We start from the raw sequence: 6,000 nt of genomic DNA on the forward strand, positions 1-6,000 counted from the left end.
ACATCCTACGTCGGGTCAGAGGTCATCTACTCTCACCTGAGCTTACACTACTCCAACTTCCTACGTCGGGTCAGAGGTCATCTACTCTCACCTGACTTACGCTACTCCTACGTCATGCGTCGGGTCAGAGGTCATCTGCTCTCACCTGAGCTTATGCTACTCCTAAATCCTACGTAATGCGTCAGGTCAGAGGTCATCTACTCTCACCTGAGTTTACGCTACTCCTACATCCTACGTCATGCGTCGGGTCAGAGGTCATCTACTCTCACCTGAGTTTACGCTACTCCTACATCATGTGTCGGGTCAGAGGTCATCTACTCTCACCTGAGTTTACACTACTCCTACATCCTACGTCATGCGTAGGGTCAGAGGTCATCTACTCTCACCTGAGCTTATGCTACTCCTACATCCTACGTAATGCGTCGGGTCAGAGGTCATCTACTCTCACCTGAGTTTATGCTACTCCTACATCATGTGTCAGGGCAGAGGTCATCTACTCTCACCTGAGTTTACACTACTCCTACATCCTACGTAATGCGTCGGGTCAGAGGTCATCTACTCTCACCTGAGTTTACGCTACTCCTACATCATGTGTCAGGTCAGAGGTCATCTACTCTCACCTGAGTTTACGCTACTCCTACATCTTGTGTCAGGTCAGAGGTCATCTACTCTCACCTGACTTTACGCTACTCCTACATCATGTGTCAGGTCAGAGGTCATCTACTCTCAGCTGAGCGTACGCTACTCCTACATCCTACGTCATGCGTCGGGTCAGAGGTCATCTACTCTCACCTGACTTAACGCTACTCCTACATCATGTGTCGGGTCAGAGGTCATCTACTCTCACCTGACTTTACGCTACTCCTACATCCTACGTCATGCGTCGGGTCAGAGGTCATCTGCTCTCACTTGAGCTTACACTATTCCTACATCATGCGTCAGGTCAGAGGTCATCTACTCTCACCTGAGCTTACGCTACTCCTACATCCTACGTCATGCGTAGGGTCAGAGGTCATCTGACCTATGAAATAGCCTATTTGTTCTAATGTAGTTTGTTTTCCTATATACTTGTAATTATTTTCTTTGTTCTTTCTTTATCACGGTTTATTTGTCTTCAGTAAGCTTGAGTTTATACTTAGGCTAGTAGTTTTTGTGATATTGAAAATGGTGATAAGAATAATGAAATGTCAATGGTTTAAAAAATGTTGATATCATAAAAACCTTATTTAAAGCAAAAATAACTATATTGTGATATATATATTGTTATCGTGAAATAAAATACCTCATTTCTTGTTATAAGATTTTCCCATATAGCCCACCCCCATCAAGGCCAAGGGTAAATATTTTAAGTCAAAAGGGTTCATTGACAAAAACAAATTGGGAATCCCTGCATAACCCATTATTTAATTTCTTGAAAATCATATTCATACTTAGCCTGGGTTTCCCCATGCTGCCTTGCGTGCAGCGCGATTTTATTCACGCTGCTAGGCAGCCTGGATTCCATAGACCAGATTTTCACCTCAGCGAGGGGACCAATCACAGAACGGGGAGGGAGCAGCAAGACGATGACGACGTCTATGCGACACACCGAAGCAGTTTGTTTATATCTATGAATCCAACATGGCTGCAGACGCGAAGTTACCTTTCGATGCAGCCTTAGATAGTGTTCTAAGTAGTTGAACGCCATCGTGTACACATACATCTCTGAACCATCGTCTTCTTCCTCGTCGAATTTCTGTCGCTCTACATACGTCATCTGGTATAATTGAAACGATTGGCTATGAGCTACGTACAGGCGCATTTGATAGACATTCGTAGCGCCCAATAAACGGCTCTGGGCATTCGTAAACCACGCCTCAAATACGAGAAAACGAACATGCGGTTCCAGGACCACGTCTCAATGAGACGAGGTCTGACGTTAGCCAGGCTAATTCATACTCATGTAAGATACAGATTCAATATCATAAACTCACCTGATAAAAGCACAAAGATCAAATCAATCCTCATCATGACGACACGCCAACAGATGATCACACTGATGCACAACTGAACTGCTCTTTTCAGGGACGAGAAAGGTTGTGTGGGATTCGTCCACTCTGTAAAGCCTGTGCTGCTCTGTTTTTGAAACTTTTTACGTGAAGCGCCTGTAGTCATTCATATTTTACATTGAAAATAACATTCATAGAGTGTCAGCAGAGATTTCCATTTCTATGACGCCCGTGCTGTGTCTGGCTAATGATAACAGATGAACTTTCCCTGACAACTAATAACCCTTCAGCCACCAAATGCAAAATATTGAGACGTTTGACATTTGAGAGAACCATGTCAGAACATTGGCCAAACTTCTGAGAATGTACCTTTTTAGAAGGTTAGTTCACCAAAAATGTTAAACTATCCCATGATTTACTCACCTTCAAGCCAGCCTAGGTTTATATGACTTTCTTCTTTCAGCCGAACACAATCAGAGTTATATAAAAAAAATATCCTGGCTCTTCCAAGCTTTATAATGGGAGTGAATGGTACCTGAGATTTGAAGCCCAAAAAAGCGCATACATCCTTCATAAAATGGATGTGTAAAAATTCCAGTGAAAGAGTGACCTCTGACCCCACACGACGTACTGACGAACAAGGAAGCAAAGAGAATAGAGCAAAACAAAACACAGGTTACGAATTATGAGGAGCTTGAGTTTGTTGTTTGAACCGTGAGAGGCGTGTGCTACTCCTACATCGGGTCAGAGATCATCTACTCTCACCTGATTTTACTCTACTCCTACACCCTACTTCATGCGTCGGGTCAAAGGTCATCTACTCTCACCTGAACTTACTCTACTCCTACGTCATGCGTAGGGGTCAGAGGTCATCTACTCTCATCTGAGTTTACACTACTCCTACGTCATGCGTCGGGTCAGAGGTCATCTACTCTCACCTGAACTTACTCTACTCCTACGTCATGCGTCGGGTCAGAGGTCATCTACTCTCACCTGAACTTACTCTACTCCTACATCCTACGTCATGCGTCGGGTCAGAGGTCATCTACTCTCACCTGAGTTTGCACTACTCCTACGTCATGCGTCGGGTCAGAGGTCACTCGTCATGCATCGGGTCAGAGGTCATCTAGTCTCCTGAGCTTACGCTACTCCTACATCCTACGTCACGCGTCGGGTCAGAGGTCACTCGTCATGCGTCAGGTCAGAGGTCATCTACTCTAACCTGAGCTTATACTTCTCCTACATCTTGCGTCGGGTCAGAGATCATCTACTCTCACCTGAGCTTATACTACTCCTACATCCTACATCATGCGTCGGGTCAGAGGTCACTCGTCATGCATCGGGTCAGAGGTCATCTACTCTCACCCAAGTCAGTGATTATAGTTTCTAAAGTCATAAATATGAATATTTTCTTCGCATCAGAGGGCCTTTGTTAACACCTGGAGCCGTATGGATTAATGTAACGTAGTTAGATGTTGTGGGAAGGAGGAGGCGGGAACCAGCGAACATTCAACAACTTTTAATAAAATAAATAAACAAATACAAAACGAAAGTAAAGGCAGTCCCTCACGGACGACTGCTGCCACTTATAATAAAACAGAAACAAAACACAACATAAAGTCCAGGCTTGTCCTCTCTCGTCCTTTACTGTCGTCGCTCCTCCTTTTATGCTTCTGCTCCTCTGTGAGAGATACGAGACCGGTGCATCGTGCAGGCGTCGCTCATCATCAATCATACCACCGGCCTCGTCTTGCTGGCCACAATTACTTTTATGATGGATTGACCTTTTGGGGCTTCAAAATCTAAGGTACCATACACTCCCATTATAAAGCTTCGAAGAGCCAGGATATATTTTTTTATAAAACTTATTTTCATTTTTGGGTGAACCCTTTAACAGAGACAATGTAAAAGGATGTTCAGAGTAAAAACTCACTTGGATGTTACTGTACCTGATTTTAGAAAAAAATGGGGGAAAAATATGAAGGGACACTTCAGTAAAACCTTATAAGAGGCATATTTTAAAACCAGGGAGCAGTCAGACTGTTATAAGCAAATAAAAGTAACAGATGTCTGTAAATAAACCTTTAAAACCAAATAAAAAATTCAGTAGCCATTGCCAAAAAGTCCTTTTAAGAGCTTTATTTACTAGCCTCGAGCTAAGCGATATGAGTATCCCTGCCCTGACAGGGATTAGTTTACAAACACTGATTTGCATTTTGACTTGTAAACTTTAATTTTGACTTACAGATGAGCCTATGACTGGCTAGTCAAAGCAGGCAGTGAAGAAGGGGATGTAGGGACAGGACCAAAACAAGTCACCTAAATAAACTTTATTAGAGCCCGACCGATAAAGGATTTTTAAGGCCGATACCGATACAAATATTTGGTGATTTAAAAATCCGATATTCCGATATATCGGCCGATATATATATATATATTTTTTTTATCCAGAAACGCGTAACAAATCATGAACAGATTTCCCTAACATTAGTTATTTGTCGTTATTTAAGAGTCCTCAGCCTTACTAAAATAATATGATAATGCAGTTTAAAAATAAACTTGTTTGTTTTATTGTCACAACAGAACAGAATATATTAAAGTTCTGATAAATATAATGTATAAAAATACAAACTTAAGATATGAAACTTAAAGTCCTTTGAACAAAAAAAGTAAACTATTATTATTAATATTGACAGTAATAATTCAATTATGTAATAATGTGTGTGTGTGTGTGTGTGAAGAACTGATAAGATTGTAAATGTGTACCTTGAAATGCAATGTAAGTCGCTTTTGATAAAAGCGTCTGCCAAATGTCAATGTTATAAGCTACCTTATAATTACAATGTCAACTTGCTTATCCCTTTACCTGCACTCTTTTAATTCTATCCATCTATTCCATCAAGCTACAACAAACCATTTTCAATCATCATTTGCTGCCTGCCTTCTAAAATCTACTACTTAGTGATGCACTAAATACATTATGTGACTCGTTAATGCTGCGGCTAAACGAAGTCAGCAACGCACACTTGGATTTCACACACGTGTAAAAGAAAAGCTCACTTTTATGCACAGGCTATGTTTGATACTTTTTCTCTATGTCTAAATGTTCACTCCTCGCGTGCCTAACTTACGTTTTACAATGCAGAGACTGGAACTACAGATATGCTAGTTATAAATACAGTAATCATTACTTTATTTAGGCAGAATAAGTTCGTTGTGATTTCCAAGCTCATTAGCCGCGTTTCCACTGTCGGGCCAGTGCGAGCCAGGGCTTTAAACGGGCCGTGCCGGGCTAATAGCACCAGGCCTGCGTTTCCACTGTCGGGCCAGAAGCTCCACAGCGCTTCACTAAAACACGCCCGTAACACGCCTCTCTGGAACAACGTCACACTAACCCATTCACCAACAAATGGAAGTTTTATCAGAAAACTAATCAGAAATCACTGGAAACCGCGTTGAAAACAAACATAAAAGTGGCCGTTTGCTGCCATTTTTGTTGTTTACTTGAATATTTAAAACCCAAGCATCGTTACCACAGGTTTACAATAAAAAGTCATACATTGATCATAATGAATTAATTTATGTCAAAATTGCACATTAGTCACTCAGAAATAAATTACCGTTAGGTCTATTTCACAAAAGAAAGAGGACACACTTACTTCTTCAGTCGCGTGTGTTACTGTTTATCTGGTAGTTACAGGACATATTTACATCACATTTAGAAAGAATGATAATTTCTACAAATATATGCCACCAAAAATACGACCTGATCGAGGAGCTTTAGCACTCTCTCGACTCCAATACAGATATTTTCAGTCAGAGAAACAGAGGAGGCTCCCGGAAAAAAAGTTGCTTTATTTTATGATAGTCCGGTATAAAGAGACGAGACGTAGGCTACTGACAGATAAAATAAAAACATGACTGTGATAGCCTTTATGATTGGTCTGATTTCTTCAAGCGTTCACTATGTTTTTTTTACTATGCGTATCTTCAAGCGTTTACTATGTTTACT

This window comes from Leuciscus leuciscus (genome assembly GCF_965113295.1).
Source record: "Leuciscus leuciscus genome assembly, chromosome: 2".
NCBI classification, from domain to species: domain Eukaryota; kingdom Metazoa; phylum Chordata; class Actinopteri; order Cypriniformes; family Leuciscidae; genus Leuciscus; species Leuciscus leuciscus.